The following is an 11,464-nucleotide window of genomic DNA, read 5'->3' on the forward strand; positions in this document are numbered from 1 at the left end:
GCAAAAAACTGCTTTAATGGAAAAATTCATGAACAACAACTGTAATTCTGATCTTGCTGGCCTGTGTTGAAAACACTTTATATAGCATGATGTCCTTGTTGCACTTTATATACACGTTGAGACTTTGTGATTAGATGAGGCAAGGGAGGCTTTGCCATTGTGTCTCCAGCTAACCACCACTTGGCCCAACAAGATGTAGTTATCTCGTCGACAAGTCGTTTAGCACTCTAAATTCCTAACTACCTTAGACGAGCGATTTGAATTTCATGAGAAGCCAGGTTTTCGTCTGTAAGAGAAGAACTATACTGTATCTTCAAAAGAATTTTAAGCATTTGAGTGTCAATATGTTAAGTTCTTGGTTATACTGGATAATAACTGAGGATGACTAATGAAGTCGGAGGTTATCAATAATTTCCCATACTTGCAACAGAAAGACTCATGCCCTAGCATCATTAAAAATTAGTGTGCTGAATTACCGAACGTTTCATCCACCCCATTAACCCGCCCCGTCCCGACGACGTATGGGTACGTCACCACGATTTGCATTTGCCAGTCCCGGCGACGTACCAGTACGTCGTGCAATTGCAAGGTACCTAATTTGCACAATTTTCAATTTTCGCACGTGATTTTTCGTATGTATACACGGGACACCTTCCTCTATTCCTGTACAAGATACCAAGCAGGGACAATGCCTTACACTGCATAACCTCCCCCCTCCCCCCCTCACGCCATTGTCTTGGCAAAGGACCTGTTACCAGTGACCTGGCTAGTAAAGTTATTCAGGGCCAGAGTGATTCCCCAATCGATGACAATGTGGAGGACAATGTTTACATAGCATTAGAAGAAGAAACAGCCAGAAATAATGATCAGGTAGTGTGGCAAAAATAGGTCAGGTATGGTGATTAGTTAGTGAGTGAAACAATGCTTATAATGCCTTTATTACTGCTTGAAAACCAATATACTGTCATACTACATATACATTCGTACCAAGTAAATAAATAAATACCGTTTGTGAGTGGATAAAATAGTTACCCTCCCATAGAACTCGTTTTCTTTGGTGCCAGCATGTTAGAAAACCCACTCAGGTAAGGAGGAACTCCTACCTGGATTGGGCACTTTAAACCTCAGGTGAGCGATTTCTCTATGAATTTTCGATGTTTCTCACCAAAAGCGAAGGTTTTAGCCAAAAAAAAAAAAATCGAAAATACCTCGGGACTGGGGGATGTCGGAGGTGCGGAATACCTCGGGACGTGACGGGTTAACATGGCTATATATATATATATATATATATGAGGCGTTTAGAATACAAAGGTCGAACTCGACAATTTCTGGAAATTGAGTTACTGGTAGGAAGAGAAAGGGTGAAGTGTACTGTATGGGATAGGCAAGGACCTGTAAGGCAAAACCGACCGTAAGGTCCCTCACCCGGTGAACAGGAGAGCCAATCAGCGTTTCTCCCACGCCACACCCCTCTCTCACCCAATCAGCAGCAACTGACGTCAACGTCAGTTGCTGCCAGCTGTCAGTAGCTGCCGACTGTCATAGTCTCTTATTGCTGTCTGCTGTTTTTTTCAAGCATTACATACCCATCATGAGTCCTGACAGTGAGGAAAGTCATCCCCAACAGCCGACAATCAGTAGAAAGCGAAAGAGACAAAGTGACAAGTGGAAAATAACTGACAGAAAGATGAGAAGAGCTGCCGGCCGACAGTATACAACATGCCACGGTGTTGTAGTGGCTCCCAAAACAATCGGTGAAGCTTGCAAATGTAATGATAAAAGTTTCATAAAAGTCGGCCAGGAGAATATCCAGGTTATCTTTGTTAATTATTGGGCCTTGGCAGATTATAATGCACAGACTGCTTATCTTGCTAGCCGAGTTGAGAAAAAGAGTAGGCATTTTTTGTAGCACCTCGGAAAGTCAAAGGGGTTTGAGATTCCGCTGTTGGAGTTTACAGAACGTTAAGCAATAGCACAGCCAGACGAACGAGCACTGTGAGTCTCGGAAGAACTGTCGTACTTTTCAGTTGCGAGAAGTGAGAGGAGGCGCGAGTAGAACGGAACAGAACAACAATGGAGGAATTTGAGGATCTATTTCTTGAAGCTTCAGAAGAGGAGCAGGAAGATAAGACGGCTGTACTATTTCCAGTGGAGACTAACTGGTTGGCCCTTGCAGGAGCCTGTGCAACAGTTGCGATATGTACAAGATAAGATGAAAATGAGGATTGTAAGAAGTTTGATCTTTTGGAAGGTAATTTTCACGATTTTTTTTTTTTTTTATGTGACCGACCCTGGGCATTGGCTTCACAGTCTGCTCTCAAGGCCCAGTAGTCCTCCTACGTACCGCACACCTCTACATGTCGCCACTTCGGCGCTAACACCCACCGGCCATACTGAATACATGCTAGGGCTGTCTCATACAGGACTGGTGCATTGGTATTAGCGGGGGTATTTTTACGACATGTCGGCGGGCTCTCTGATAGATCAGTAAAGTCTGATTTTATGAAATTCAAATCCATAACCTGTTCCCTGCCTCAGCGGGATTTGAAGTCGGGTCCATCAGGACTGCAGGCCAACTCTCTACAGATTGAGCCACCGCCTCCCCCAAGGCCATTGACCGTAATGTTGAAAATGCTGATTATTTCTGAACCTAAAGCTCATCAGACCTCTATGAAATTATACCTCTTTGACCCTTTGCTGTAGATATTGAATTTCCCATTTTGCATATACCGGATATACTGTATATTAGGGAATGATGTTCGTGTACTAAGGATAATGTTTTGAGGCATCATTCAGCAATTACGTACCTGTCTTTAGGAGCAAGGTTGAGCATCTTAAGATGTTATTATTTATCAGATGTCGTTAGATTTCTATGACAAGTCAGTCACAAGTCACCATCTTTTAGCAACCCATCACTCCATGGTCATTAATTCACGTGGAAACCTACGGTTTTGATAATTGGTGGGTTATTGTGATGCTAACACTGAGTTTAAGTACAGGATGAATTGAGCATCAAGTATATATATATATATATATATATATATATATATATATATATATATATATTTAATGATTTTACTCAGGTCTGGTATTTGTGTGATTTACCCTGAAAGGAAGGATTTTCCACAAAGTTTGCATGCAACTTAGTGTAAAGGTAATTGATTTTTTTATTTTTTTTTATTAAGAGATTTTACTGTACTGATTTTTCCCCAATATTCACGTTGCCTTGCCTTGAGTATACCTCCTATGTCATGATTTGAGTTCATAGCAATTTGGTTGTTTTGTAAGTGAATGAGATAATTTTTTTATTCAGATTGCTTCTTCCAGTGTCTATTCCTTTGATCACTGCCACCTCCCCTACATTTATTGAATATGACAGTTAAAAGCTGCCACAGGAATTCCATGATATAGTAAGCCCCCTAAAAAACGAAATAACTCAACCAACCCCCTTTCTGCTATTGGAAAATTTCCGCTATGAGCAGGCAAAATAAAGACCCATAATCAAATGGTTGTGGAAGCAATGAAGAAAGTTAAATTTGGGAAAGCTCCAGGAATTGATGGAGTGTGTGGTGAAATGCTGAAGCATGGGGGAGAGATAGTAGTAGAATGGATGTGGAAAATGTGCAAATTGGCCTGGGAGGGAGAGTCCTGGAGGATTGGAAGTCAGGTTTTATTATTTCCTTGTACAAAGGAAAAGGGGAAAAAGAAGTGTGTGGTAATCATAGGGGCATTTGTCTCCTTAGTATAATAGGAAAAGTGTATGGTAGGATACTTATTGACAGAGTTAGAGAAAGAACAGAGGAATTAGTGGGAGAACAAAGAGGCTTTAGGAAGGGAAGAGGTTGTGATCAGATATTCATTCTTAGATCTTTAGTGGAAAAGTTTCTAGAGAAGGGAAAGAAGTTGTATGCGGCTTTCCTGGATTTGGAGAAAGCATATGACAGGGTGGATAGACAAGGATTGTGGAAAGTATTAAGAATATATGGAGTAGATGGGAAGTTGTTGATTGCTGTGAAGAGTATGTATGATGGTGCTAAGGCTGCAGTGCTTCTGGATTGTGAACTGAATGAATTTTTCACTTTGAAGGTTGGGTTGAAACAGGGATGTGTCATGTCTCCATGGTTGTTCAATCTGTACATGGATGGGGTAATAAAAGAGGTACAAGGTAGGGTAGTGGATGTTGGAGTGGCCCTGGTGAGAGAAGGTAGTGTTTGGAAACTCCCTATACTGTTGTTTGCAGATGATACTATGTTGTTGAGTGAAGACGAAGGAGAGCTGCAAGGCTTGGTGGATGAGTCTGGGAGAGTGTGTAAGAAACGGAATCTAAAGGTGAATGAAGGGAAGAGTAAAATGATTGTCTTTGAGAGGGGTGAAGTCAGTGAATGTACAGCGAGGTTGGATGGTGAGGATTTGCAAAATGTGAGTACGTTTAAGTACTTGGGTAGTGTGATGAGTAAGGATGGAGGTTTGGAGGGTGAAGTGCTTGAAAGAGTACAGCAGGGAAGAAAGGTTGCTGGTTCCTTGAAAGCAGTGATAGGAAGCAGGGAAGTGAGCATGGAAGTGAAAAAGTTACTACATGACAGTATTGTGATACCAACTTTAACGTATGGAAGTGAAGCTTTGACGTTGCTGGAAGGACGGATGTCAAGAGTGAGAGCAGTGGAAATGGATTATTTAAGAGGAGCCTGTGGAGTCACATGGAGAGACAGGCTGACAAATGAGGATATAAAGGAGCGTTGTGGTGTGGATGTGGATATGATAGGAAGCGTTAGGAGGAATACACTGAGGTGGTTTGCCCATGTGGAGAGGATGGAGGGTGAGACTGACGAAGAGAGTGTATGTGAGTGAGGTGGAGGGGGGAAGAGGGAGGGGGAGGCCGAGGATGGGATGGAGATGTATATGAGAGACGGGGGTGTGAGTTGGGAGCGGGGCAGTGAAATGGCGGGGGACAGGGCGACGTGGAGGCGATTTGTTTGTGGCCACCCTGAACGGGATTGAGGCGTCTGGCAATAGATAGATTGATAGATAGATAATCAAATGTAATTTTGGGGGGGTTTGTTGGATTTTTTTTTTTTTTTTTGTGATGAAAGCCAAAAGACAGATGCAACAACAATGTAAATGCATTCATATGCATAATATACATAAATAAATACATAGCAGTGCATCATACTGGACATAAAAAGAAAAACTAACTACAGTACAGTACTGTACTCGTTACGGGGGAAAAAAAATGCTATTTGGGCTCTGCTATAGGAAGTCCCTTATAGGTGGGGTTCTGTTGTACAAAAATATTGTACCTACTTCCTTTACTTATACAATTTATATGTTTATGTTTCGTGTGTCTTTTTGAGTGATACCGTATTCATTTCGTATTTTGTTTTCTAGGGAGCGGCATCCAAAGCAAGAGGGGATATCCGATGTCCTTGACATTTGTAACGAGCAAGGTTTCTTTGGCCACCTCCGAATGACAAGAGATAGCTTTCAGATAGCTCTGGAGCTAATCCATGAAGTTTATGGAGAGACACTATCAGGGACTCATCTGTACCTAGGTCCAAAGAGAGCGCTGTATGTAACTCTTTGGTATTTAGGCACCCAGGCCACATACAGAGAACTTGCTGAGATGTTTGGTGTGGCAAAATCCACTGTTCATGAGTGTGTCCAGAGGGTCATTGATGTTTTAGATGGTGCTGGACGCAAAATCATTATATGGCCAAAACCAGAAGAGATGGTCGAAATAGAAGACAAATTTCAGAATATGGGAGGAATACCAGGTGTAATAGGGGCTGTTGATGGGTGCCACATATACATGAAGCCACCAAGTGACACACAGCTAGACTATGTTGACCGCCACAGAAGGCAGTCGGTTGTTCTGATGGCAGTTTGCACCCCCGATAAACGCTTTACTTTCATTCAAGCTGGCTTTCCTGGTGCAGCCCATGACAGCAGGGTTTTTAAATTATGTTCTCTTTACAGGAACATGCAGACCAGCAACAGAAGGTATTTCCCACAATCAGAATACCACATTATTGGAGACTCTGCCTTAGGTATACATAAGTATTTGATGGTCCCTTACAAGAACACTGGGGACCTTTCGAGGGCTGAACTTACATTTAACATAAAATTGTCTAAGGCTAGGGTGGTTATAGAGAATGCTTTTGGTTTTTTGAAAAGAAGATTCCGACGGCTTAAGAGTATTGACTGTGATGTTGAAAGGTGTGCCAAAATCATAATGGCGTGTTGTGTGTTGCACAACATCGCTTTTCAGAACCCTGAAGACGAGTCACTCATGGCAAGAGATGTAGATGAAGAAATATCTCTAGTTCGCAGAGTAAGAGTGGGTGGTGCTGATGTTGCTCTCCAGCGACTTGGAGCTGAAAAACGACGGCGTATTGCAAGGAGTTTATAATGATATGTTTAATGTAGTATTTAGGTTAGAGAACAATTAAATATTTCTTTATTACTTCTACTATGTTTTACATTTATGTCTGGATATTTTGGGTTGTCTGAATGACTTACAGTAGTCCCACTATAGTGAAACAGGTTAAATGAATGTTGAAATTCATGTTTATCTTTTTAAATGTAATTTCTAAATAAGTATAATCAAAAGGATAGATCATTAACTTTCAGTGTAATATGGCTTTCATTACCTTGTAACAGTCTCAGTGGTGTTCTTATGGGAGTTATAGGACAGTTGTTATATTTTGCCAGAAGTGAAAGAAAATATTATTTGTATTATTTTCCAGTATGGTTCACAAGCTTTGATATATGTTAACAGTCTGCCCAACATAATTGATCACCAAAGAAATTACTGGCCTGTTTGTGGGTTTACAGTACTGGCTGGGAAAGGAACATCTGTTTGTCAATACCCGTTAAATATCAATAGATTAATTTTGTAGATGACACAGATTAACGACACTGCTTATGAAGTATAAGTTCTTTCTGCCTGGGTGTGTAATTTTCTTGTTTCTAAGTTTGTTGCCTATAGAACTTTACATGATTCATACACCAGCAGTGTTAGTCAGTATTTTTTGTAGTTTTGCAGTTGTTCATTTTCCTGGAAATAATCATCATTCTGTTTACGTTGTTTCAGATACTTATTACCCTCCCTTGGAACAGCATATGTACAGTTTATAGCCATTTTGTCTAGTTAATGCAGCCTTACATTGTTTCCCCCCCCTCCCCCTTTTTTTTTTTATACAATGACCCAAGTTGGGCCATGCTGTTTAGTATATAAAAAAAAAAAAAATTACAATAGTTTCCTTCATTAGAAATCCCTATCATAAGCACATCAATTATATCAATCACATTGGTATAAAATCAGGTTATATATTTATTCTGGAACATCAACTATTTCAGCACTTATGAGCAAACTATTGCCACTTGTTGAATGTTGTTTAGTATAGTCATGTCATCCAATTTTATTTTATTGAATGATTTTTTATGCATAATTTTTTAATACTATTGTTAATGCTGTTTAAGAATACGGAAAGTTGGATTGCTCCATGATTCATACTTTCATCATTTACTGTACTTCTTTTAATTTTTTGTTAATAAAACGGAAAAGAACATATGAACTTTCGTTTAATGGTTTAGTATCACAGCCTGATTGATATCACAGTACACAGCATTGTGTATTTCCCCCCAAATATGGCATCATTCATAATGAAAACAGAATAAGCTAGAAATAATATAGCAATCAGTAGTTCAAACAAGAGCTGCTTCATATGATTATGAATAAAGGTTAAATCTTTATAAATATTAGTGTATCAACTGATTACAATAAGGAATACCTCTGTCAAACAAGACAACAGCAATAAATATATATGACCAATCAATATGGTAAAAAAAAAAAAAAAATATGAAGACAATAGGAAACTAGGATCGTTCAATACATAACAATATTAAAAAAAAAAAATAAAACAATATGAAAAGATTACTTCCATTTTGAAAAAAACTACATATACAGTAGAAAAAAAAGAAGATAGAGAAACCCAGAATGGTAGACATGTATTCCAAACAGTTTTGGCGACAACTGTCGCCCTCTCCAGTGTAGATACAGGCCTAGAATGGTTCATGCCATTACTACGAAGCTGCTTATAAACACCAATCTATTCATGGCATTTCCCAGACCCAACTCGACCTGATCTCACCTGACATTACCTTTGGGGGTTACACGAGGGGTAGAAACCTGGCCAGGCCTTTACCCCATAGTGTAACCCCCAGGTAGCGTCAGGTGAGGGTCAGGTCGGGTTGGGTCAGGGAAATGCCGTGAATGGTTTGGTGTTTATAAGCAGCTTCATAGTAATGGCATGTACTATTTTAAGTCTGTTTCTCCACTGAAGAGGGAGACCGTTGTCGCCAAAACTATTTGGAATACATCCACTTCGTCTAACATTGTGGGTTTCTCTATCCTTAGTGACGTTCATGAAAGTGTGATCCTTCTACCACCAAGAGCTATCAATACTGCACTACCATTACTTATACATGTGAAAACAGTTAATTTTACAAGTTACAAAAATGGAGACTTACTCTGTATATGAAATACTACAAATATGAAAAAATAACATTTAAAAAAAATTAGTGTACAGAAAAACAAAAAGATGTATAAATAAGGATACACATACAAACAGCCATACCACGTTGAGTACACCGCTTCCCGTCCGATCAGCGAAGTTAAGCAACGTTGGTTCTGGTTAGTACTTGGATGGGTGACCGCCAGGGAACACCAGATGCTGCTGGCATCCCCACGTGTCAAGTGGGGTTGGTGGAGAATTAGTGCCCCTCCCTGTAAAACAATTAACTCTAAGCCCTTGGCCACCCCGTGTGGGATACATGGCGTCTGGCAATGAATGAAAAATGAACATACAAACATGTTACAGTTATCACTGATGTTCAATCAATACTCATTCACCAGGTGGAAAAATCTGCAACTACAAGAATAAGGGCTCTATATAACACAGTGCTTCCCAACATTTAATGTCTATTACCCAGAACCTCCCAGCAATTCAACCTCATGACCCTAAAATAAGCCTATAAGTATTGACCTTCGAATTATTTGTAAATACCTATTTAAACTATTTCATTCCTGTAAAAAATAAACAATAATACATATTAATACGTATGTAGTACTACTAATTTCTTTATTCTGAGCAATGAAACGGAAAATGAGCTTTTTTAAACGTCTTGCAGCAGCTTATAAATTTCTTTCAGTATCATTTGTTTCCATGACAAAATTACTAAACAAAATGAATGTTTAGCTAACACTTTCTGACTGGGTCACAACCTGAGGATGGGAACTGATGTTCCAAGAAAAGAAAAAAGGTTAAGCATTTACAAAAAATAAAAAATAAATGAATTAAATACCCCCACTTCACACTTATTTTCTTATTCTCTTTCTAGCATTATTATTTATTTTTAAAAATCCTTAGCTATTCTGATTTTGTTTGAATTTCAATTTCTTTTAATTTCATATCAATATTATGTTTTTCCTCAGCTCTCTTGTCCATTTTGGTGCTATATGTTTCCTGAATCTGGACAGATCTTTCCACAAGTCATTTTATGTCATTTAATACATTTAAAAGCTCCCTTCTCTCTGATCTTGGTTGTATTCGCCTCCTTGTTCTCTGACGAGGAGGAGGAGGAGGTGGATGCTGTTCCCTTTCGACTGCTGGCAGTGGTTGGGCTGGCTCTGGTGTTGGGACTGCTTCAGGAGCTTGGCTAGGGCCTGGGAGTTGTGGCTCCTCCAGCTCCTCAAGTGGAAGAGGTTCATCATCCACGTCTGATATAGTCGGAGTGCCCTGGCTTGTACTCGCACCCTCAAGGACACATTGTGATGGTCTGGAAAGCGGCCTTTGTTTTAAAAAGAGGACAACTCATCATAGTGCCGTGGCTCAGGCATCCTTCCCCGGCCTGTTGCCACCTTGTTGGTCTCATACTCGTGGTATTTTCTTTTTATCATCCTCCATTTCATTTCAACTTGTTGTAGAGTCACCCCGGGGATCTGAAAGAAAAATATTTTATTAACCTAAGTAGTGGAATTGTATACTTTATAAATAGATATACCTAAATATGTATACATGGAATGCAAAAATAAAATTAAAAAGAACAAAATCGTTTCAGCTCAGAATAGATTCCTTTGACTGCTAAACAAATCTGACACTGGCAATATGGTCATGTCACATGGACAATGTCAAGAGTATTGAGTGGATAACATTGCAACATGCTGCATAAAATCTTGAACGATTATATTATTAATAAACAAAATAATTTCATTACAATGTGAATGTAATACGTGTACAGTTTAAACCATTATATTTCTGCTATTACTCTTATCTCTTGCTCTTGACTTTTGTCCTAAAAGGGTACATGTTTCCTTTCGATACATTAGGATGGGTATCACAATATTGTCATGCAATGACATTTTAACTTCCATGCTCACTTTCCTGTTCCTTATCACTGCTTTCAATGAACCATCAGCCTTCCTTCCCTGCTGCACCCTTTGGAAGCACTCGATCTGCCAAACCTCCATCCTTGTTCATAACACTACCTAAATACAGCGTGTTTCACTTCTTCATTCTACCATGCTGTTCCTTGCACCTCTTTTGCATCTCTTCCTCACCCCACACACTGTCTTACTCGATGCACAAATTTCTTCTTTAAATATCTTACAAACTCCTTCCACATCTTCCATCCACTCTAACTCATACAAAGCAAATCATTCTTCCAATATACTCTTATACTCTGCTTGTCTGTCTTCCTCACGTAGCCTATCTACTCTTATTACAAAAGCTACTTCCTCTTGTTTTCCCTGCGCCCATTCATCCACTTCCTATATCCTTAGATACTAATTGCCAAATTGCAAATGTTATGCAAAAATATTTGAGAAACATTAAAGTCACCGAAAGTTGTGTGTTGCAGGCAGTGGCAACCCAGAATGCAGTGGACATTGAAAACCAAACCAATAATAACAATAAGCAAATAAAAGCAAAGCCATGTGCACAAGGCAAGCACAATGTTAGAAGCATCAATGGGAAGTTCAGACCTTGGAGCCCATTATACAAAAGAATAATGCAAATGTACCCACACACATGCTCTGTTATGTACATGTCATGCAACCTATGTACATTTGATGTAACCCAAGTACATATGATACAACCCACGTACAGTACATTGTTACAATGAAGAACTGGTGTGTCTCCACATACATATCATACATAAGAAACAGGTATTATACACATAAAACAAAACTGCCTTTCCCCAATTAAAAAAGAAAAGGTTTTTCATTGGCACTATTAAAGAATGAAAGCGGTACAGCTATTACTGTATTGGGCTATGAAGCATCTAGTCTATGTTCACCGACAGGATGCGACTGAATGCAGGTCATGCTCAATTTGCTTAACTTTAAGGACACTATTTCAAAATATACCTTTCTTGGAAGACGATTTCCTGGCAGAGCCTGACAAAA

General features: G+C 39.4%; 1 non-coding gene across 1 annotated transcript; it reads left to right on the top strand.

The window, feature by feature from the left end:
- The first annotated feature begins 8,622 nt into the window (after positions 1-8,622).
- LOC145401446 (5S ribosomal RNA) lies at positions 8,623-8,741 on the top strand. The gene has a single exon (XR_013897597.1). It is a non-coding gene; the product is annotated as a 5S ribosomal RNA (ribosomal RNA).
- The last annotated feature ends 2,723 nt before the right edge of the window (positions 8,742-11,464 follow it).

Source organism: Coenobita brevimanus, chromosome 55 (assembly GCF_032717465.1).
Source record: "Coenobita brevimanus isolate Jiangsu-jjx chromosome 55, ASM3271746v2, whole genome shotgun sequence".
NCBI classification, from domain to species: Eukaryota; Metazoa; Arthropoda; class Malacostraca; order Decapoda; family Coenobitidae; genus Coenobita; species Coenobita brevimanus.